We start from the raw sequence: 23,359 nt of genomic DNA on the forward strand, positions 1-23,359 counted from the left end.
GAAGCCATAATCCTCTTGACTGGCTGCTCACAAACAGATAAGAATTGGTAGGGGAAGTAGAAGTGGGTGGCAACCGGGGCAGCAGTGACCATGAGATGGTCAACTTCAGGATCCTGACAAAAAGAAGAAAGGAAAGCAGCAGAATACAGACCCTGGACTTCAGAAAAGCAGACTTTGACTCCCTCAGGGAACTGATGGGCTGGATCCCCTGGGAGACAAAGATGAGGGGTAAAGTAGTCCAGGAGAGCTTCCTGTATTTTAAGGAAGCCTTATTGAGGGCGCAGGAACAAACCAATCTGATGTGCAGAAAGAATAGCAAATATGGCAGGCGACCAGCTTGGCTTAACAGAGAAATCTTCAGTGAGCTTAAACACAAAAAGGAAGCTTACAATAAGTGGAAACTTGGACAGATGACTAGGGAGGAGTATAAAAATATTGCTCAAGCATGCCAGGAGTGTAATCAGGAAGGCCAAAGCAAAATTGGAATTGCAGCTAGCAAGGGATGTGAAGGGTAACAAGAAGGGTTTCTGTAGGAATGTTAGCAACAAGAAGGTGGTCAGGGAAAGTGTGGGACCCTTACTGAATTGGTGAGGCAACCTAGTGACAGATGATGAAGAAAAGGCTGAAGTACTCAATGCTTTTTTTGCTTTGGTCTTCAAAGACAAGGCCAGATCCCAGACTCCTGCACTGGGCAGCACAGTATGGGGAGGAGGTGAAAGAACAGGTAAAGGACTTTTTAGAAAAGCTCGACTTGCACAAGTCCATTGGTCCACATCTAATGCATCCGAGGATGCTGAGGGAGTTGGCTGATGTGATTGCAGAGCCATTTGCCATTATCTTTGAAAACTCATGGCGATCGGAGTAGGTCCTGAAGGATTGGAAAAAGGCAAATATAGTGTCCATCTTTAAACAAGGGAAGAAGGAGAATCCAGGGAACTACAGACCAGTCAGCTTTACCTCAGTCCCTGGAAAAAATCATGGAGCAGGTCCTCAAGGAATCCATTTTGAAGCACTTGGAGGAGAGGAAGGTGATCAGGAACAGTCAACATGGATTCACCAAGGGCAAGTCATGCCTGACCAACCTGATTGCCTTCTATGATGAGATACTGGCTCTGTGGATATGACTTTAGCAAAGCTTTTGATATGGTCTCCCACAGTATACTTGACAGCAAGTAAAAGTATGGATTGGATGAATGGACTACAAGATGGATAGAAAGCTGGCTAGATTGTCGGGCTCAATGGGTAGTGATCAATAGCTCCATTTCTAGTTGGCAGCTGATATCAAGGAGAGTGTCCCAGGAGTTGGTCCTGGGGCCAGTCTTGTTCAACATCTTCATTACTGATCTGGATGATGGGATGGATTGCACTCTCAGCAAGTTCACAGATGACACTAAGCTTGGGGAAGAGGTTTGCTGTAGGCTAGGGATAGGGTCCAGAGTGACCTAGACAAATTAGAGGATTGGGCCAAAAGAAAATTGACTTGAGTTCAGCAAGGATAAGTGCGAGTCCCTGCACTTAGGACAAGAAGACCCATGCACTGCTACAGGCTGGGGACCGACTGACTAGATAGCAGTTCTGCAGAAAAAGGACCTGGGGATTACAGTGGACAGGAGAGGATATGAGTCAACAGTGTGCCCTTTTGCCAGAAGGCTAACAGCATATTGGGCTAAATTGGTGAGCACTGCCAGCAGATCGAGGCATGTGATTATTCCCTCTATTCAGCATTGGTAGGCTACATCGAGGTTTGCATCCAGGTTTTGGGCCCCTCACTACAGAAAGGAGTGGACAAATTGGAGAGAGGTCCAGCGGAGGGAACAAAAATGCTTAGGGGGCTAGACACATGACTTATTAGGAGAGGTTGAGGGAACTGGGCTTATTTAGTCTGCAGAGAGAGTGGGGAGGGATTTGATAGCAGCCTTTCAACTATTTAATGGGAGGGTTCCAAAGAGATGGAGCTAGGCTGTTCTCAGTGGTGCAGATGACAAGACAAAGCAATGGTCTCGGTTGCAGTTGGGGGAGGTTAAGGTGGATATTGGAAAAACTATTTCACTAGGAGGGTGGTGAAGCCTGGAATGGGTTGACTTAGGGAGGTGGTGGAATCTCTAGCTTTAGAGGTTTTCGGCTTGGCTTGACAAAGCCCTGGCTGGGATGATTTAGTTGGGGTTGGTCCTGCTTTGAGCAGGGGATTGGACTAGATGACCTCCTGAGGTCTCTTCCAACCCTAATCTTCTATGAGTCTATGATTAATTTATCTGAAATAGAAGATTTTATGTGCCAGCCTCTGATGAAGGACAAACTTTCGTTGATGAAGAGTAAGGACCAAATATTATCCTTAATGGTAAATATTTATTTTCTGAAACTACCCACTGCTCTAGATCTACTGAAAATTCATTACTTTACCAATTTTGTGTAGCTAATAGTGTTCCCCCCCCCAAATATGAGTTGACTAAAAGACTAATGGTGAAAAATACATTTCTCCTGCAGACCAATTTCAAACAATTCATATTAAAAATTATGAAAAGAAAACAAAGAACTACTACTCAGAAAATTCTTAGAGCATAATAAACTAATTTCACATGGAAAGACCACCAATAAGGACGTAAAAACAGGAATTTAATGCTCTATTTTAAGACCACGTCAGAACACAATTATAAAGTTGCAAGCGCTGCTTCTATAATGTGCTTTTAAACTACTGCATTGTTTGAAAATGGTTGAAACACAGTCATGTGAAACTTGAGAACTACTCATGAAACTCTACAGCTCTAAAAAATCATTGAGATCAATTTTAAATGAAGAGTATCCCTAGAATCCCATTTTTACTATGCTGCTCATGGTTTTCGTAAAAAGGAGTGGGAATATGGCTTTTCTTATTGCTGAGACAACCCCCCATACGCTGCTGAGACAAAATCAATCCCTATGCCAGAAATCCACTGCACTAACCCTATGGTCCATGACAGAAAGCTACCAAGTACCCTCTCTTCATGAGCCATATCAGAAGCTATAAAGTGGCCATACATGATAACCAAAAAACCATCTGGTCCTTCATGCCTGAAAACAGTCATTCACCATATTTCTGATTTATATGTAAAATAAAAAAAATTGTGGCAAACAATGGAAATGTTTCAATAGGAAGGACTCAAAATATGTTACTGTGGACAGAAATGAAATTGCCCTTCCCCTGACAGTAAAAACTGCAAGTGCTGGCACCAAAAAAGAATGTTATTTAGCTCTTCTCTCCCCTCCTTGCCTTGCAGACAGAGGAGACTTCCTTAGAATTAAGAAAACATATAGACTGCTGCTTTCAGTTTAAGGGGGAAAACTATTGACCTTTGGGTTGGAAAAGGGGCAGTGGGGCAATACCAGTGTGACAATAATGCTTTCAGTTTGTGGTTTGAGGCTTTATATCCCATTTCTAGATACTTTGTAAACTATGCAAGACATCAATTTAACACTGCACACCTCAACTCTATTTAAAAATTTACTTGCACACACCAAGCCCTACCCTCCCTCTGTTACACTGAATGATTTTTGATCTACTCCACAACCGCCTAACTCTAAAAAACTATTACCTTGCCTAGCTGGACTTCCCAATAATTGCCTAAAAACCTGTTTCATTACACACTGAATGCAATACTGTGGTCCTTTTTACAGTGGTTAATTAAAGTGATTCTAACTGCAACACACAGAAGGTGCCATACTGTTTTTGCTCCCAAGGGGAGTCTGCCACTCCCCATTTTGAATGTTCATTATCATCTTTCATACCCGCCTGATAAATGTATTAAAAACACCATCTGGATGGGACTCTGCTCTATGCGGTATTTTCAGTCTTCCGGCTCTCTTCCTTTTTCCCACTGGAATTTCTGCCTCAATTTGTGTGATTTTGTTTACAAAAATGCACTGCCAAAAACAACAGTCTAGTTTCTATCTATTTCTGTTTTTCTTTTTCTATGCTTCAGCTATTCAACTATTACAGTAACCCAAGCTGCAAGAGAAAGCAAAATAGGAATGACTACATGGATGGGAATTACTTTTTTCACCTGTGCACATAGCAATTTTGCTCAGACAAATTTAATTTGCTGTTATGGAATGCAAAGAATGCATGTTAACGAAGTGTGCACATTCAGTAAGCAGAGTAAAAAATGACTGTGGCAGTGGATAACAGCAAGAAAATATTTATCTAAAATGATTTTTCTGTTCCCCATTCTTATGCTGCAGCATGAAGTGGCCAACAGCTTGCCAGTATATTGAATGGCAGTGTTATTTCCAGGACATGAGCTGAGGGCTACCTATACCAACTATGTTTAAAGATAAGACTGACACGTTATTTAGCTACCTTCCACCTATGAGAGAAAGTAATGGAGAAAAATGTCAGTCAGATACATATATTTTCCCCTTTTTTATTAGGAGGTATTCTTTTTTTAAATAACTATTTTTAACATCCAGTGTTTTCTGCAGGAAAAACTGGTCCCTAAGGTACAGTTCTACTTTGAAAAGTGACTTTGCAAAAGTAACACTGTGGATTTCCATATTTATATCTCAGTGACTTCCATAGCTGAGACTAAAGCTGGGTTCTTTCCATATCAGACATCACCACCAGTAATAGTTTGTTCAGGCCAAATTCTACCCTCAGTGAAACCAGTGCACCTTCAATGCCTTCAACTGGCTAGCATGGGTGTAAGTGATTGGTAATTAGCAAACAATTTTGTTGATGAACAAGAAGGAATAGATATAATTCACCTGATTTTCCTATTGGCTCTCAGGGCTAACAGGAGTAATAAGAACATAATGTAGTTAATAAAATAAGTAGATATGACTCTACACAGAGAAAGCAGATACAACAAGTAAGAAGGTACCATTTTTATGTAATCTGTTTTCATAAGAGAACTCACTTTAAGATACTGCAGACTTTATCTGTTGGCCATGTTTCTGATGAAATCTAGGCTTTCCTTTCAACTCAACAGTCAGGGATTTGGGGCTAAAAAGGTCAATTACTAGAACATATCACTCAGATTCCACAGAACTGTGCTGCTGCTATGGTATACAAATGCTAGCAGAGGTTTCTCAGAGACAGTACCTGAATACATTTCAACCCATTGGAGAGCTATTATTTCAGTTAGAAGTACTGTATGACTTTATTTCTCCCACAGACTGGAAGGACAACAATCAACATCCAATCACACTAGAGGAAAGTGGGTTGTTTTTTTTAAATGTGAAGTGACCATTCCTTCTACTTCTGTTGCCTCTCAGACTGCCCATTTACCTTCCCTCATATCAGTGGCAAAATTGTATTTTCTCTCTATTTAACAGTAGGTTAAAATGTCCTCACTGGCAAGCTACACATGTAAACACAATGCTGAGGGCAAAGAAAAGAAAGGAAATTAGGGTTGCTACTGCTGTAACTAGTTTTGCTCTTTCCTATTATGTTAAAAAATTAAAATGATGTTGGGGCACACTATTTTAATCTTTTTCCACTTGGCAAACATAGGGATTTTTACCAGTATTTTGAGTTGAGATGAAATGAACATTTCTTGTTCATTTTTAAAAATAAATAACATTAAGTATCCAGACTGTACATTTAACTAACATATGAAAACTTGTGTTCCTATTGCTGTCACCCCTGTCCTTCCTGACTCCCACAAACAGGGTTTTATACCCATCTGTTGCACCTGGTCCCTATTAAGATCATAAGCTCCTTCAGGAAGGCACTGTATGATATGTTTGTACTTCACCCAGCACAACAGACTCTGGTTGGGGGCTCCTACGTGTGGCTCCTGTTGCAACACCACAGTACATAAGACATTAACATAGTTGCTTTTGTTTGATGCTAGTTTATAATATTGTATTCATCCAAAACATTTTTGAGCATGAAAATCAAAGATGCCAGCAAAGCTCTGGGGAGAGTGTACTTGCTACTTAACCTCTGCTACACAAATGCATTTTTTCTTTTACTGAGCCCTACAAAACAATATAGCTATTTGTTTGTTCAGATTTGGTTTTTGTCTTATTCTAATGAAGGTGTAGGTTTTGTTTTCTTAAACTAGATATATAGGGATAGATGGTGGCTTCTGCAACTGCAGCCATAGTGTGGGGGGTGGGGGTGGAGAGCAGAGAAAAAGCATTCAGATAGCAGTCTCTGGAGGAATTCTGCCTAACGGCTGTTGTGGCAGATGGAATATATCCAGGGCACTGGGAGAACGTGCTCAGGAACAGCAAGGATTACAGCCTTTTAAAGGGTGCAGTCTCTATTTCTCCACCACACACACACTTACTTCCCAGTAATAGCTAGTGCAAAAGAGATCAGGGTGTTGTTCACATTGTACCCAGCCACACCCCTATTGAGGTGTGATATGCTATTCTAGCCTGCTTCATCTTTCAGTCCCAGAATGTAAACACCCAAATTATGCCTGCTTCTGAATTAATTAAAAAATCACTTTAATGTCAATCAACTTGTCTCTTGTTCCTAAGAGAAATCTGATGTGGTCTCTAAAGCACACCTGAAACACATCTTGCAACCACACATGAAAGTGTACCCAAGAGAGAACAAATGTTGCAAACACCATTAAGATTACACTTGCTTTGAGCAAAGTTCAGCACAGTGTGCTCCTCAGCTATGCCAGTCTCTACTGTGAGGTATCAGTGTGGGCAGAGATAGATGGTGTATTAGTCCCAAGAAAGAAGCAGCAAGGAACCTGGGTAACACAGGGAGGAACTAGAACTACTAATGTAGGAAATGAAACCAGATATTACAGGGATAACAGAAACATGGTGGGATAGTAGTCATAACTGGAATACATGTATTGAAGGCTATGTGCTGTTTAGGAAAGACAGAAGTAAAGATGGTGCAGTAGCACTGTATATTAATGATGAGGTAGACTGTAAAGAAATGAGAAGTGATAGAATGGATAAAACAGATTCAAGATCACTTTTGGGAAGAGAGGCTCCTCCAGGAAAGTGCTAGAGGTATGTCACAGACCCTCCACGATCTGACTGGGATATGGATGGAGACCTCTGATGCTTTTAATGAAATAAATACTACTGGGAATTGTGTGATTATGAGAGACTTATTTCCCAGATATAGATTGAAGGACAAGGGCTACTAATCATGGTAGGGTCTAGATTTCCCTGGATGTGATAACTGACAGATTTTTTCACCAAACAGTTACCAAATCAACAAGCGATGATGCCATTTTAGATTTGTTACTAGTTAGTAGTGGCAACATCACAGAAGAGCTGGATGTAGGGGGCAACTTTGGCTCAAGTGATAATGAGTTAATTCAGTTAAAACTAAATGAAAGAATAAACAAAAATAAGTTTGCAAAAAGGGCAAACTTAAAAAAATTAAGGGGATTAGTGAACTGGACTAGACTGAAGAACTCATGGATCTGAATGTGGAGGAAGCTTGGAATTACTTTAATTCTAAGTTGCAGAAACTATCTGAGGCCTGTATTCCAGGCAAGGGGGGAAGATGCAGTCGGAAGAGTTATAGACCAAGTTGGATGAGCAAGCAGCTCAAACAGGTTAAGAGAAGGCCTATAAAGAATGGAGGATAGGATGGATCAGTAAGGAAAGCTAACCCTTGGAAGTCAGAAAGTGTACAGAGAAAGCGAGAACTGCCAAAGTCAAGCAGAGTTAGACCTTGCAAAGGAAATTAAAACAAATAATAAAAGGTTCTACAACCATATAAAAAGAAAACAAAGAAGAAGAAATGCGCCCATTAAGCACCAAGAATGGGGTGATTAAAGATAATCTAGGTGTGACCCAACAACTAAACAAATACTTTGCCTCAGTTTTTAATAACTGTAATGAGGAGCTTAGTGATAGTGGCAGGACGGCTAATGGAAATGTGGATATGGAAGTAGAAAATTACCACATCTAAGGTGGAAGTCAAATTCAAACAGCATAATGGGACCAGACTGGGGGCCCCGGATAGTCTCCGTCCATGAATATTATAGGAACTGGTATTTGAAATTGCAAGCCCAAGAGCAAGAATTTTTAATGAATTAATAAACTCGGGGGTCGTACAGTATGACTGGAGAATTACTAATGGAGTACTTATTTTTAAGAATGGGAAAATAGTGATCTGGGAAGCTACAGGCCTGCTAGTTTGACCTCAGTTGTATGCAAGGTCTTGGAACAAGTTTTGCAAGAGAAAGTAGTTAAGGTAGGATGACTAGACGTCCGGATTTTATAGGCACAGTCCTGATATCCAGGGCTTTTTCTTATATAAGCACCTATTACCCCTCACCCCATGTCCCCATTTTTCACATTTTCTATCTGGTCATCCTAAGTTAAGGATATAGAGGTCAATGGTAATTGGGATAAAATACAACATGGTTTTATAAGAGGTAGATCATGTCAGTTCAACCTGATCTCTTTCTCTGAGAAGATAACTGATTGTTTAGACAAAGGAAATGCAGTAGATCTAATCCATCTGGATCTAAGTAGAGCATTTGATACGGTTTCACATGGGAAATTATTAGTTAAATTGGAGAAGATGGGGACTAATATGAGAATTGGAAGGTGGATAAGGAACTGTTTAAAGGGGAGACTACAAAGTGTCATACTGAAAGGTGAACTGTCAGGCTGGAGGGAGGTTATTAATGGAGTTCATCAGGAATCAGTCTTGGAACCAATCTTATTCAACATTTTCATTAATAACCTTGGCACAAAAAGTGGGAGTGTGCTAATAAAATTTGTGGACACAAAGTTGGGAGATACTGCCAATATGGAGGAGGACCGGAATTTCATACAAGATCCTGATGACCTTGAAAACTGGAGTAACAGAAATTGGACAAAATTTAATAGGGCAAAGCGCAAGGTGCACTTAGGGACTAACAACAATTCTTTTTCTATAAGCGGGGGACCTATCAGTTGGAAGCGACAGAGGATGAGAAAGACTTGGGTGTATTGGTTGATCACAGGATGACTATGAGTCACCAATATGGCACAGCCAAGAAAAAAGGCTAATTCAATCCTAGGATGCATCAGGTGAAGTATTTCCACTAGAGACAGGGAAGTGTTAGTACTATTATATAAGGCACTGGTGAGACCTCATCTGGAGTACTGTGGGCAATTCTGCTCTCCCATGTTCAAGAAAGATGAATTCAAACTGGAGCAGGTGAAGAGATGGGCTACTAGGGTGATCAGAGGGATGGAGAACCAGCCTTATGAGAAGAGACTCAAAGGGCTTGGCTTGTTTAGCCAAAACAAAGGCTGAGGGGAGATATGATTGCTCTCTATAAATACAATAGAGGGATAAATACCAGGGAGGGAAAGGAGTTATTTACCTTGAGGGCCAATGTTGACACAAGAACCAATGGATTTAAAGTGGCCATCAACAAGTTTAGGCTTGAAATTAGATAAAGGTTTCTACCCATCAGAGGAATGAAGTTCTGGAACAGCCTTCCAAGGGAAGCAGTGGAAACAAAAAACCTAACTGGCTTCAAGACTGAGTTTGATAAGTTAGTGGAGGAGATGGTATTATGAGACTGCCTAGAATGGCATGTAGCTGAGCTGTGACTGCTAGTACAAATATTCCCAACGGCCAGTGCTGGGACACCACATGTGGAGGGTCCTGAGTTACTATAAAGAAGTACTGCAAACAATGTTGGGCCTTGCCAACATGCTCAGGGTCCAACTGACAGCCATATTTTGGGTCTGGAAGGAATTTTCTCTCAGGTCAGACTGGCAGAGACCCTGGGCAGTTTTTGCCTTCCTCTGTGGCATGGGTCACTTGGCAGTTTAAACTACAGTAAATGGTGGATTCTCTGTAACTGGAAGTCTTTAAATGATGATTTGAGGACTTCAGTAACTCAGCCAGAGGTTAGGAGTCTATTATAGGAGTGGGTGGGTGAAGTTCTGTGGCCTACAATGTCCAGGAGGTCAGACTAGATCAGGAATCTCAAACTCAATTTACCTTAGGGCGAGTGCCAGTCCTCAAATCCTCCCAGTGGGCCAATGTCACTCCTGCTGCCCAGAACCCGCCCCCCAAAACTCTGCCCCCCCAACAGCCCAAGGCTCCGGGATGGAGTTTGGGTGTGGGAGGAGGTCTGGGGTAGGGGATTGGGGTGCGGGCTCTGGGAGGGAGTTTGGGCGCAGAAGGGATCCGAGGTGCAGGCTCTGAGAGGGAGTTTGGAGGCTAGGGAGGGTTTGGGGAGGGGGTGCAGGTACTGAGAGGGAGTTTGAGGGTGGGAGGGGGTGTGGGGACTGGGTGCAGGCTCTGGGAGGGAGTTTGGGTGCTGGGTGCAGGCTCTGAGCTGGGGCAGGGGGTGGGAGTGCAGGAGGAGGGAGTGGGGTTGCAGGCTCTGGAAGGAAGAGGGGGGATCGTGCAGTTACTGGGAGGGAGTTTGGGGGCAGGAGGGGGTATGTGGGAAGAGGGAGGGGCGCAGGCTCTGGGAGTGAGTTTGTGGGCTGGGAGGAGTGGGGATGGTGTGCAGGCACTGGGAGGGAGTTTGGGGGTGGGAGGAGTAAGTGCAGGCTCCGGGAGGGAGTTTGGAAGCTCGGGGGGTTGGGGATGGGGCGCAGGCTCTGGGAGGGTGTTTGGGGGTGGGAGGGAGTGTATGGGAAAGGGGTGCAGGCTCTGGAAGGGAATTTGGGGGCAGGAGGGGGTGGAGGTGCAAGCTCTGGGAGAGCGTCAAGGGTGCGGTGCTTACCTGGGGCTCCAAGGCGGGGGGTGCCTGGGGGCCTCCGCACCCTTCTGCCCCCAGGGCACCACCCCCGCAGCGTCCCATTGGCCGCAGGGGCACTTGGGGCGGGGGCAGCGCATGGAGGCACAGCCCCGCCTCTGGGCTGCAGGGAGGGGCTGGCAGCCGCTGGAGTGAGCAGGCAGCCACTGCTCAGCATCACTGATCTGCTGGGGCCCCTGCGGGGGAAGTACCCGGGGGCAGCAGGTGGGGCCAGGGGAGAGACCTGGCCCCAAAACTGCTGGAGCCCTGCGGGCCACAATGGGGAGGCTCACGGGCCGCAGATGACCCGTGGGCCAGGAGTTTGAGACTCCTGGACTAGATGATCATGGTGGTCCGTTCTTTTCGTCTGAGTCTATATCTGTGTAAACTAGATCAGTGGTTCTCAAAGCTGGCCCACTGCTTAATAATAATATATGGAGATATACATATTTCATAGAACTGGAAGGGACCCTGAAAGGTCATCAAGTTCAGCCCCCTACCTTCACTAGCAGGACCAGGTACTGATTTTTCCCTAGATTCCTAAGTGGCCCCCTCAAGGGCTGAACTCACAACCCTAGGTTTAGCAAGCCAATGCTCAGACCACTGAGCTATCCCTCCCCAGAGGTCAAAATGCAGGACAGGGAGTATAAAAGCCCAACCCCAGAGCTCACTAGAAGAAAAGCCACCAAAGAGGCCAGATGCCTGTGGCCTAGCTCCTGATTGGGAGACACTGGCAATCGGAGGCCAACCCGAGGACTGGCCAGACCAGCTGATGCCTGATGCCGACCAGATTCCAGAGAAGCTGTCAAGCCTGTCCCTCACAAGTTACCCAGAGGAGCCCATGGTGCTTGACCCCTTGGAGGACACCATCCAGACCCAGGTACCTCTAGAGGGGGAATTAGGAAGTAGCCTGGGGCAGCCGACCCTAGTCTGGCTGCAGCACTGCTTGAGCCTATGTCAGTGTGTTGCGGCCAGGATTCCCACTGACACAGCAGCAGGCCTTCTGCCACTGCTAGGGCCCTAGGCTGGGATGCAGTGGAGTGGGTGGGCTTGTGTCCCCCTGCCACCCAACCTGTGGGTGGCAGTCTCTCCCTCTCGCAGGCCCTTGGGAGCCAGGACCCTGGGCCTGCTGTTTACCTGTTTGCTCAGCCCCTGAGCCATTGACTGTTTGCTGCCCCACCCATGACCCAGGGTCTGGGCTTGCTCATTATATAACAGTTGCTCAGCTCCTTTCTGAGGACCTGAGCCCATGACTCACTACTACCCGCCGACCAGGTGTGAATAACTGTTATGTTTTGCCTCTACTACTGCCATGGTATGAGACCCCCACGGCCAGGCTAATTCCCCATCACAACTGAAAGGAAGTAGCAAGGCAGTGTGGTTCCCCACCGTCCCGGAGAGGGACAAACCCCAGCCAAACCCCTCTACAGTGTCATTTGCCCCATTTCACAAGAAGAAAGACACAGAAAGATTAAGATATTTCTCTAATGTTACTCAGTGAGTAAATGGCAGAATTGGGATTAGAATTCAGGAGATCCTTGCTCTCAGTCCTGCGCTCAAGCCACTAAATAATGCTGACTTTTAAAATTGACAACAGTCCTTCCCACCTTTAAATACTGAAAACCCAAGGTCTGACAAATTATTTGCTGTAGATGGCAATTTTTATGTTTAGCACCATTAGTAGTTAGACAAGCCAGTTAGCACCCTGGGTATTACACAGGAATGTGAATTTTCTCATATATTGCTATGTAGTAGATTTGCTACCTGGAAGAAAAGAGGGAGGAAGTTAGACTAAAAATGGTTTCTGTTGACCTGAGAGAAACTAGTAACACTTGCTAGTGTTGCATGCAATTGGCTGGTTTAGAATAACAACGGAGAAGTCTGCTTTTACTGGTGAATATCTGCTGGGGCTTGCTGTTTCTGACCCAACGAATCAGATCAAGATCATTCTTGGGAGAAGGATAGCTCAGTAGTTTGAGCATTGGCCTGCTAAGCCCAGGGTTGTGAATTCAATCCTTGAGGGGGCCACCTAGGGATCTGGGGTAAAATCAGTACTTGGTCCTGCTAGTGAAGGCAGGGGGCTGGACTCAATGACCTTTCAGGGTCCCTTCCAGTTCTATGAGATAGGTATATTTCCATTAAAAAAAAAGTAATTAGAAGAAAACAGACTTTTAACTAACACTATAGTGGCTATAGAGCTCTTTCATTAAACATGAGGACCTACCTGCAGCCTGCTTTCAGAAACAGCAATTGGTTCAGAAAAATTTAGGAAATAAGCATTGTTTGCTGCAGCACTGGAAACAGGGAAGAAAGAAAACCTAAACCAAGGGAATAGATCTTTAGATCTACAGAGAAATGGACAGGAGGAAATAAAAGTGGGCATGTGGCTGTTCTTTACTGTAGAGGAAAAAAAATTCCCAGTAGTATTTAGATACTCCTAAATTTTTCATAATTTCCTAAGGGTATGCTTAGTGCAAAGCTGACAGATGTTGCTGGGAAAACCTGTTCAACTTTGAAAAAAAGCTAACCTTTAAAAAGAGGAGCGGGAACAAGATACGACAGCTTTGTGTAGATCTGACATTAAACTGGACAAGAAAACAGCCCCTCTCACTGCTTCACTATGGCGGAGAGAGTAATATTTCACAAAGCTGAACTGCATTACTAGGAAATTGATTTGGCTGTTTTCCCTTTGCTATATGCTTAAATGATTTTTTTAAATAACTGCCATTGAGCAAAAGACAAGTGAATGATTATTTATTCCGTTTCTTTCTTTCCTTCCTTTTTTCTTTAAAACAATTTCTCATAAGGTACAGAATGGTCTGCAAATGAGGGTTTGCAATGATTCATAAGTTCTGAATAGCATTCCCCAGAGGGTAATCAAGGGCATTCTATTTTTTATATCCATCTCCTGCTCTTTACCCATTATTCACTGTTTTCCCCTGGTATGTTATGTAGAAGTAGATAGGCCGATAAATTGAGACAGAGCTGAAAAGCCAGAGATAAGTACAACAACATATAATATAGACTTTTCAGACTGTACTCCCCGTGACCTGGACCAGACCTCAAGGTAAGGTGAGAGGTTCCTCATACCCCCATGCTTACATGGTCCCTGACATTCCCTAAGCAGAAGATGCCAATAAAGCCAGATTTGAGGATTTCAGTAACTCAGCCAGAGGTCAGAGGTCTGTTACAGGAGTGGGTGGGCATGGTTCTGTGGCCTGCAGTGTGCAGGAAGTCAGAGTAGCTGATCATGATGGTCCCTTCTGGCCTTAAAGTCTATGTGTCTAGTACAGCAGGGATATAACAACACTGACTATTGTCGCCTGGGACTGAGTTTAGGTAATCAAATTCTCTTCACTCCAAAGCAGAGAAGGGCAAAAGCAAGCTCCAAGACAAGAAAAGACAACAAATGTATAAGGAAGCTCCTGACCCTTTGTAGTAGATCCTGGCCACTGGATAGTTAAAGAGCTCTAGCAAGGTCTTCACATCCCAGCATCCTGCTCTGCATCCAAACTAATAGCTCTGTCATTTGCTAAGACACTGGTATATTTTGCTTTAAATTCCTAAATGTCTCAGACTTAATGCTGTTCAAAATTTTTGATGGTGAAATTCATTAAAGTAATCACTATTTCTTTTTAAAATTTTATGTCCTTGTTAAGTAAAATATTTATGTCAATTCTATAAGGATGTATGTTGGGCCGTTTAACAAACGTGTGGACTTACAGACTAACAACATGCTATAAGGAAAATTAAACCTCTGTCCAAACATCTGCATTGGGGAACAATTTCACATGATCTCATTCATTTATATTACTTATCTTGTTTATCAGGACAATGAATTGTAAATTGGCACTAAAATAAGCAGTGCCAGAAAGAGCAATTCTATCTAGCTTTCCCTTAAAACTGCTAGACAAGTGCCATTAAAGCTTTTTGGGTATTGCTTACAGTACCTGTTTTACATCTCTCTTCTCACATTAACTTTTAAATGTCATACGTTGGGAGCTAATGGTTTTGACATGAAAATATTGTATGTAAAACACAGTGACATAAAATTGCTATTATCAATCTACTACATGAAATTACACTTCACTTTTATTACTTGTTTGCCAGGCTCCTAATCTCCACTTTACAGCGACGGCTATTATGCAGACACTACACACTTGAAAATAATACGTCTGACAAATGTTCCTCCCTGTATGGATAGCTACCTGATCCAATTGAATAAGTCTAATAAAGAGATTAAATAACAGACTATAAGCCATTGCATGAGAACCCAAAAAGCCTCTCACTGATCCAAATTTTTGTTATTCCTTTGACTGATGCTTTAAATAAGAGGACCCTTTTGTATGATCCCTGGCAATTGTCCAGGAAGTTGTTAAAGATCACACAGCTCTTCCTAAAATGGCTGTGTCCCCCTGATGGACTAGCCAACATGCATTTTCTTAGTAAAACAGGCTCTTATAATGACTGCATTGTAATCTCTTATTTAGTATTTAATGGCTGCCACACTGTCTACACAGTAAATGCAGTAACTGTATCTAATAGCTAATCTAAATAAACAGTGCACATCAAGTTGGGGTGTAAATCCACAGTACACTAGTCTGCCGCACATTGTCCATGTGGACACTGCTATCGTGCCTTAAAAGTTCCCTAGTGCACTTTGAGCTACTCCACATTGAAAGAGGAGGTCAGTGTGCACTAGGAAACGTAACATGGTGGCAGGGTCCACACAGACAGTTAGCGAAGGGCAGGCTAATGTGCTGTATATTTACACCCCAGATTACCATGCACAAACTGTTTGCCTAGACCAGGGGTAAGCAAACTTTTTGGCCCAAGGGCCACATCAGGGTTGCAAAACTATATGGAGGGCCAGGTAGGGAAGGCTGTGCTCCCCACTTCCCGCCCCCTGACTGCCCTCCTCAGAACCCCCAACCCATCCAACCCCTCCTGCTCCTTGTCGCCTGACTGCCCCCTCCAGGGACCCCGCCCCCTGGGATCCTCCCCCTCTCCAACCCCCCTGTTCCCCATCCCCTAACTGCCCCTCCCCCTGACAGGCCCCCCCCCGGGACTCCCATGCCTATCCAGCTACTTCCTGACCCCCTGCCAGAAACTCCGCCCCATCTAACTGCTCCCTGTCCCGTGACTGCCCCCCGGGACTCCCTGCCACTTATCCAACCTCCCCGCCCCCTTACCACGCTGGTCAGAGCAGCAGGAGCTCACAGCCCTGCTGGAGCCGTGCTGCCCGGCAGGAGCGGTGGACCAGAGTGCTGGCAGTGTGGTGCACTGAGGCTGTAGGTGAGAGGGGATGGCAGGGCAGGGGTGGGGGCTAATCTCCCCGGCCAGGAGCTGAGGGGCTGGGCAGGATGGTCCCGTGGGCCAGATGTGGCCCGTGGGCCGTAGTTTGCTGGTCTAGATCAATAGTCTCCAAACTTTTTACCTTGTGCCCCCATTATCCCTATCTGCCCTTCCCCCTTGACTTCCAGAGCCAGGGCCAGGAGCGGGGCCATGCGGACAGAGGTACGGGGCTGAGCCTGGGGCCATAGCTGGGGACAGGGGGAGGGAGTGGAGCCAAGGTTGACAGCTGGGACCCTGGGCGTGGGGCCAGCAGCCGGGGCTAAGCCAGGAGCGGAGCTGGGTGGCACTCCCTCCCTGCCCCTGTGGGGGCTGGCCCAGGCCCCAGCTGTACCCCCCCTCCTAAATGTTCCTCTGCGCCCCCCCAGACAAGCCATAACACATTGCTTCTGAACGTTTTTTGAGAATGCAAGGTGCTATATGTAACCAAATTCTTTTCTAAACTATCCACTTTTAGCCTCAGTGCCCTCATACAGTTCTAGGAGAATTGTTCTTGTGGGGTCCTTCGCTCTCTGAGTTACTTGAACACTACAATATCACTTAGAAAAGTGGGAGGCACTAAGAGAAAGATCTTCATTAAGCAGAACAGAAAGAGCTAAATCCTGTGCCAAGCCTCCCACTGGCATCACAAAGGCCTGGATCCACACAGGGATTTAATCATTGCAATGCTGAGTATCAGGGCACCTAACTTTTAGGTGACTAGAAAAACAACACAGAAATTTAAAAACCCTGAGTCAGATGCCTAGGCTCTTATAAAATGAACAGGGAGAGATGAGTGCCTAAGAATGCAATGCATATAAGCCAGCGTGCTAGGTGGGGAGATGCCTAAAATAGCCAATGGGAGCTGCCGACAAGAGAGAGGTGTCCTAAGCTCCTCCCCTCTAACAGAGTTAGGCACCTAGCTCCAGGCTGCAGGATGATGCCTATCTCGCTAGTGATCCACAGCCAGGAACTCCTCTTCTGGAGTCTGGCAGCTTAGGCAGCTAAGCAGTTTCTTGTGAGAATGAGTTAGGCACATGCCTAACTTCACAAAAAACACTGGAAGCAGCAGCAGCAACCTCCTTATAACTTCTAGTCCAGTGATTAGAGCACTCAGCTGAAAAGTGCAAAAACCAGATTGAATTTCCACCCCTTCGGCTTGATAGGGCGAGAGGAGGTGAAAGGATTTGAACAGGCATCTCCTCTTTCTCAAGAGAGTGTGCTAACTAGAGCCCTGCAAATCTGCGGATATCTGCTTCATATCCATGGATATCCGCTTCCTATCTGCAGACCATTTCTGCAGCCAGTGGATCGGATGCAAATACAACCATGCAGGGCTCTACTCACATGTGGCGCCTGGCCTGTGGCATCCGGCTTGGGCAGCTCAGGAGGTGCTTGGGGCCAGGGACAGATCAGAGTCAGGGCTGTCCAGTACCCACTCGCTACGCCACTTCTCCAGCAGCTTGTGCCCCTGGGGCAGCACCAGCATCCCCACCATGGCCTGGCCCAGCAGCGCTGGCCGTGCTCCCAGTCCCGGGACCAGTCTGCTGACTCTTGGGCAACAGGGCCCAGCCACAGGGACTGGAGCATGTGGGCCCCAGCACCCCACCCCTCCGCCCCACTCTGATGCAACACGCACTGCTGCTGCCGTGTGCTATTGCTCGCAAGCCCCTGGGAGCAGCACACGATGCAATGCCCCTTCCCTTCAAGACCCCGCCCTTGCACTTTCCCTTATCGTCAGTCCTCACTCTCACACTGCCTCTTCCTGCAAGACCCCATCCCCCACTCACTAGCACTTGTGAGATGACTTGCTTCTGCAGATGCGGAGACAGGTAAAAGATGGCTATCGGATCACAGGTCGGATCACAGGTTGATATTGGTGGATGTGGATCCACATTTTTGTATCCGTGCAGGGCTCTAGCTTTAACCTCTGACCTTACGGGATAATTTGATGAGGCTGTTTCTCAGTCTGTGAAAGCTGTTGCACTGTGGATAAATACCTAAATAGTCATTGGGTCAGAGAGAGAGAAATAGAATGGCTCTCTAGCCTTGTGATTAGGGCAGCCATCTGCAAGGTGCAAGACCCAAGGTCCAGTCCCTCTTCTCCACGCATTCTTTATTTATCAAAAGTGGAACAGCTTCAACAGGAGATACTGAGAAAGACCCATATCAGAATATCTCATAGCTCCATGGTCAGAGCATTCTCCTGAGGCATGTGGGAGGCCCTGTTCAAACTGTTTCTCCTTACCTCAAGCAGAGGGGGAATTTAATTTGGGTTTCCCACATCCTAGGTGAGTGCTTTGACCACTGGGCTAACAGTTATACAGCGGGAACCACCCCTTTCTCCTCTGGCCAGATATTGAATGGGGCCTGATCCTGTAGGCAATCTCTGAGCATGGGGCCCCAGACCCTTCTGTGCCTGGAAGATCATGTACAGGATCAGATATGGGTTTTTAAATCTGCGATGACATAATCCATGGTCTGTTCCCCAGGTAGAGGGGGAGTGCAGCAGCTGCAGGGGCAAAGGAAACTGTATAGTTTCCTCTTCCTCTGCTTCATTTTAAAGGAGTGGAAAGCACAATCCAAAAACTTAATAAAATCTGGCCTGTGATTTCTGTAATGAGAAGCAGAGGACACATGACTGGAAAAGCATACAGGAGCAGGAGTCTAAGCCTGTCCCAATGGATGCAGAGGAGATGTATCATCTGCAGAGCCTTCTGACTGAGATCTTACTGAAAATCTAGCCATCTTGAGCTCTGTGTTAAACTTAATCATTAATAAGATGCACAAATAAAAAACATCAAAGTGCATTGTCACCCAGCTCTATCAAAACACACAACTGAAGTTAGAGTGAGAACATGTCCCTACTGTTCCAACAAAGCTTAGAAGAAAGAGTATGCAAATACAATTTAAATATTTCTGATTGAAACTTTAACATTTTTCATTTTTTTGTAATATAATGCATTTTAACAACCCTAAGAGGTTCCATGGAAATTTGCAAAACATTAGAAAAAAATCTCAGACTTCCTATGGTCAATACAAACATTTACAATTCAATTTATTGCACTTTCAGTTTTGTCTTATAACAGTAACATGGAAAACAAAGTCAATAAAGATCAGGCTAGTTATTCCTATTATCATCAGGCTAGAATTCAAATAATTTCCTGGCAGAACTCTATGCCATTTATATGCTAATTGTATCACAGATAATGTCATGCTTTCAATATACTGTTATTCTTTGCTAAAATCTAACTGTAATTTTAACAGGGTAACTTACCATTTAATGTTGCTATAAAAAAGATATTTAAGCCTTTACAACCTTTAGCAACAGAGATTGAGCAAAATCAAGAGTCTCCACCACTAGATTGAAACTGAAATGCAACTGCTTTTATAAGGCATCCGTTGACATGCAACTACTAAAACAGACAAAGAAAGCAGCAACATGTCACACGAAAACTCTGCTAAAACCAAACCAAGTGTCAGAGAGATATTATCTGAAAGACCAGTGAATTAGGATCTAAGCTCACACATACCTACCCACATTGACCCTCTTATTCAGAGGTGGGCGAACTATGGCCCGCAGGCCACATCCGGACCGTCCTGCCCAGCCCCTGAGCTCCTGGCCCGGGAGGCTAGCCTCCAGCCCCTCCCCTGCTGTTCCCCTCCCCCACAGCCTGAGCTCACTGCGCTGCTAGCGCAATGCTCTGGGTGGTTGGCTGCGAGCTCCTTGGGCAGCACAGCTGTAGAGCCGTGGCCTGACCCGGTGCTCTGTGCTGCGCGGTGGCGTGGCTGGCTCCAGTCAGGTGGTGCAGCTGCCTGTCCTGGTGCTCTGGGCAGCGCGGCTGTAGTGCCGCCAGTCACCGGTGCTCCAGCCAGTGCGATAAGGGAGCAGGAAGCAGGGGCGATTGGATAGAGGGCAGAGGAGTTTGGGCAGGTGGTCAGGGGGCAGGGGTGTGGACAGGGGTTGGGGCAATCAGAGGACAGGGAACATGGGGCAGGGGTCCTTGGAGGTGCAGTCAGGAAGGGAGGGGGGCTGGATGGGGCAGCAGAGGGCAGTTCCAGGGATAGTCAGAAATGAGAGGAGAGGTTGGATGGGGCAGCAGGGGGCAGTCAGGGGTGGGGGATCCAGGGGGCGGTCAGGAGACCGGGAGGGGAGAATGAGGCAGGAGTCCCAGGGGGACCATCAGGGGACAGGGAGGGTTGGATGGGGCAGGAGTCCCGGGGAGGGCTGTCAGGGGGCGAGAACCAGGGGGGGTCAGATAGGGTGCAGTGGCCGGGCCATACCTGGCTGTTTGGGGAGGCACAGCCTCCCCTTACCAGCCCTCCATACAATTTTGGAAAACCTATGTGGCCCTCAGGCCAAAAAGTTTGCCCACTCCTGCTCTTATTTATTGGTCTGACAAAGTAGCCTTTAAATAATACAGCTCTCTCTTCACAGCTGAAAGCAAACAGTGTTACATGTGCCCTAAACTGTAGATTAAATACCCAAAACAGCACCCTAAGTAAATCTTAAAATGCCAGCTCTGCTAATACTATAATACACACGTTACTGATTTGCACACAGTAATAATATGGCTTTACATGAGTGAGCACAAGATTTCTGCACCTTAAATTAGCTAAGACCGTGTTTATTTAAAAAGTATTTACTCCATCATGCTGGGTACTATGCTCTGTTGAGTAACTGCATACTCTTATTGATATTGCGCTTTTTCTTTAAATGCAATTCCTTCCTACACTGCCTGGATACCCTGCCTTGCTGACATCAGATATAATATTATTTTGTGAACTCCTCACGGCACTGATAAGATCTTTTAGCTGTATTATGAGGAGTCTTGCACACTCTTGAACCATGTCAAATAAAATTTAGAAAGACTTAACCTGATCTTTCATGTATCTTTGTCACAATGTGACTGGCCCCTTTAAGAAAGTCACAGGTGCTCTGGGCACCCACTCTGATTAAACCCAACCGGGTAGCAGCTAATTAAATCAAAGGCCATGGGCCTGAGGAGAGAGAAAACAAGCAGAGGAAGGGGAGAGCTGCCTGGGAGAAACAAGGAAAGATGTATGAAGGAACTGCCTGAGAAATACGTAGAGAATAGCAAATGAGAGCTACCTGGGAGGAGTAAGGAAAGAGGCAAGGGACAGCTTCCTGGGAGAGACAGGAAGTTTCTGCAGACATTACTTGGAAATAGGGAGGAATTGGCTAGGAGACAAGTGGAAAGGCTAGCCTGCTGACCTTCCTGAGCTGGAGAGCCAGTGATGGAGGCTGAAAAGGGCTCAGTAGTGTTTGGGCAGAAGTGTCATGAAACTGGTCACTCTCAGGTGGATGGCCAGGAGACTGGGGCTCTGGAATAAGAGCAGAAAAGAACTGAGTGCTGGTGGACTCACAGGTGGATGATCTAGAAGTAATCTCCCTGGAAGGAGGAATGGAAAATTGCTATATCTTTCTATGTTTTACTGTGATAATTCACAGAACGGTTTTAGCATGAGGCTTCTGTGGATTACTGCAGATATATATGACTAAAATGTGCCCACAGGTGGGACTCGGAATTGGACAGTGAAAGGGACTATGCTCTTATTATGGCTAGAACAAGGGGAAACTGAGACAGGCATACTTGTTCTGCTGCAGCCTGTCGCAGAAGGGCTCCACAGGCGGGGGCTGCCTTCTCACATACTTATAAGCCTAAAAGGAGATTTTAAAAGAGATTTTGTGGTAAGTCTCATGAGATGCTGAAGAGTGATTGTGAAACTACCTTGTTTCTCCACAGTACATGGCTAAATAGAGGACTGGAAGACTCTGAGACTAGCTCTCTACAGTTAAATCTCACAAAAGAAACTTAGGAGAGAAATGTCCCTCTAGAATTTCCCCCCCTTTTTGAAAACTGTTTTTCCTCCACCTTCACTGCAGCATGCATAAAATTTAAAAATTCTGTGAATGCTGAAAAGCCTCCTCTGAATTCTGGATCTTACTATCCTAAGAGGCACTGAAATATACTGCAAGAAGTGGTGCTTCCTGTGTGGGTTGGAGCGTTCAAGACAATTCTTCAAATGTTGTCACACAGCAGCTACAGGAAGTCTCAAAAAATCTTTATAAAAGATTATTTTGTAACAATTACTCTAGCCATTAAACATAGTAAGTGTGACACAGAGGCATACTGGTGATTCATTACTGTATGTCAGGTCTGACATACTCACTACACTTAACATAGTGTTATCATGATATATACCAAGAAGATGGCATGTAATATATCACTGGAAAACTAATAACTCACTAATCATTAATATTTTTTCATGATATATGTATGGGGTGTGTACAAAGAATTATAAATATGTGCTAGAATTACGTTTCTAAAATGTGTTTGGCAAGCGATGCATAAACACAGTTTGCCCTTTAAACAAAGGAACAGGTATTTGCTTGTCTGTCTAGCCTGGTCATCAGCCAGACACAATGAAAGTATATTTACATATAAAGTAAACAAAGCTATCAAGCTAACAAACATGGGAGAAGGCAGCATGGCATCTACATGGTATCAGGAGAGAGATACTTCATCTAGAGATACACTTCAGAAGAATAAATTTCAAAGGTTTATTGAGCAATAAAGACAGGGGTTCTGAAACACAAATAATAAATAATTGAATCAACCAATTGTATACAATATTACTGTATTATAAAAGTGTATTGGGTAAGATCTTTTATGAAAGCCTGTGACACATACTGAATAATATTGTGAAACATATGTGTTAACACTGTATGAGGAATTATGGATACTGGCTGATATTATGCTTTAAAGTCTGTGACTAAACACAGGGAGAAACAGGTTTACTCCCAGACAGGAGGGAAGGTAGCTATCTACCAGTTTCCAGTGTAAATTAAGCATTACGGAATCAACACAATGGAACCCCTATTTACATATGAATCAGCAGGGGGATGGGAAGTCAACAGGAGGGGAAGAATAGCAGGGAGCTGTCTACTGTAACCGGGTCAATGAACTTTGGAAGGTATAAGCAGAAACAGAAAGCCATTGTGGTATCCATCACTTGGGGGATTAAAGGGGCCAGGGTTCCTGAAATCACGGAATGTTGAATTCTTCAGCCAAAGGGGGTTGAAGTCTCTGGGAACTGAGTTTAGGTGAGAAACCTGCTTAGGCAAAGATTGTAACTTGCTGAAAGTAAGTTTAGTGGTAGAAAAGTATTTTTAGTTTTGTTTCCTTGTAACTCTTTCTCTCTTTTTCCTTACACTAGGTATCATTTAATCTTATGTTCTATTGTTAAAATAAACTTGTTTTATTTTACTATAAACCAAATCAGTGCTGTGATTGAAATAAGAGCATTTGTCAAACCCCAGTTAAATTAATGAGCTACAG

General features: G+C 44.8%; 1 protein-coding gene across 4 annotated transcripts in view; it reads right to left on the reverse strand.

Annotated features, from left to right (window-relative positions):
• BTBD9 (BTB domain containing 9) overlaps nucleotides 1-23,359 on the reverse strand; it is a 304,822-nt gene that overhangs the window by 93,793 nt on the left and 187,670 nt on the right. The gene's annotated exons all lie outside the window — the stretch shown is intronic.

The sequence above is a fragment of the Chelonoidis abingdonii genome, chromosome 3 (genome assembly GCF_003597395.2).
Source record: "Chelonoidis abingdonii isolate Lonesome George chromosome 3, CheloAbing_2.0, whole genome shotgun sequence".
Lineage (NCBI taxonomy): Eukaryota > Metazoa > Chordata > Testudines > Testudinidae > Chelonoidis > Chelonoidis abingdonii.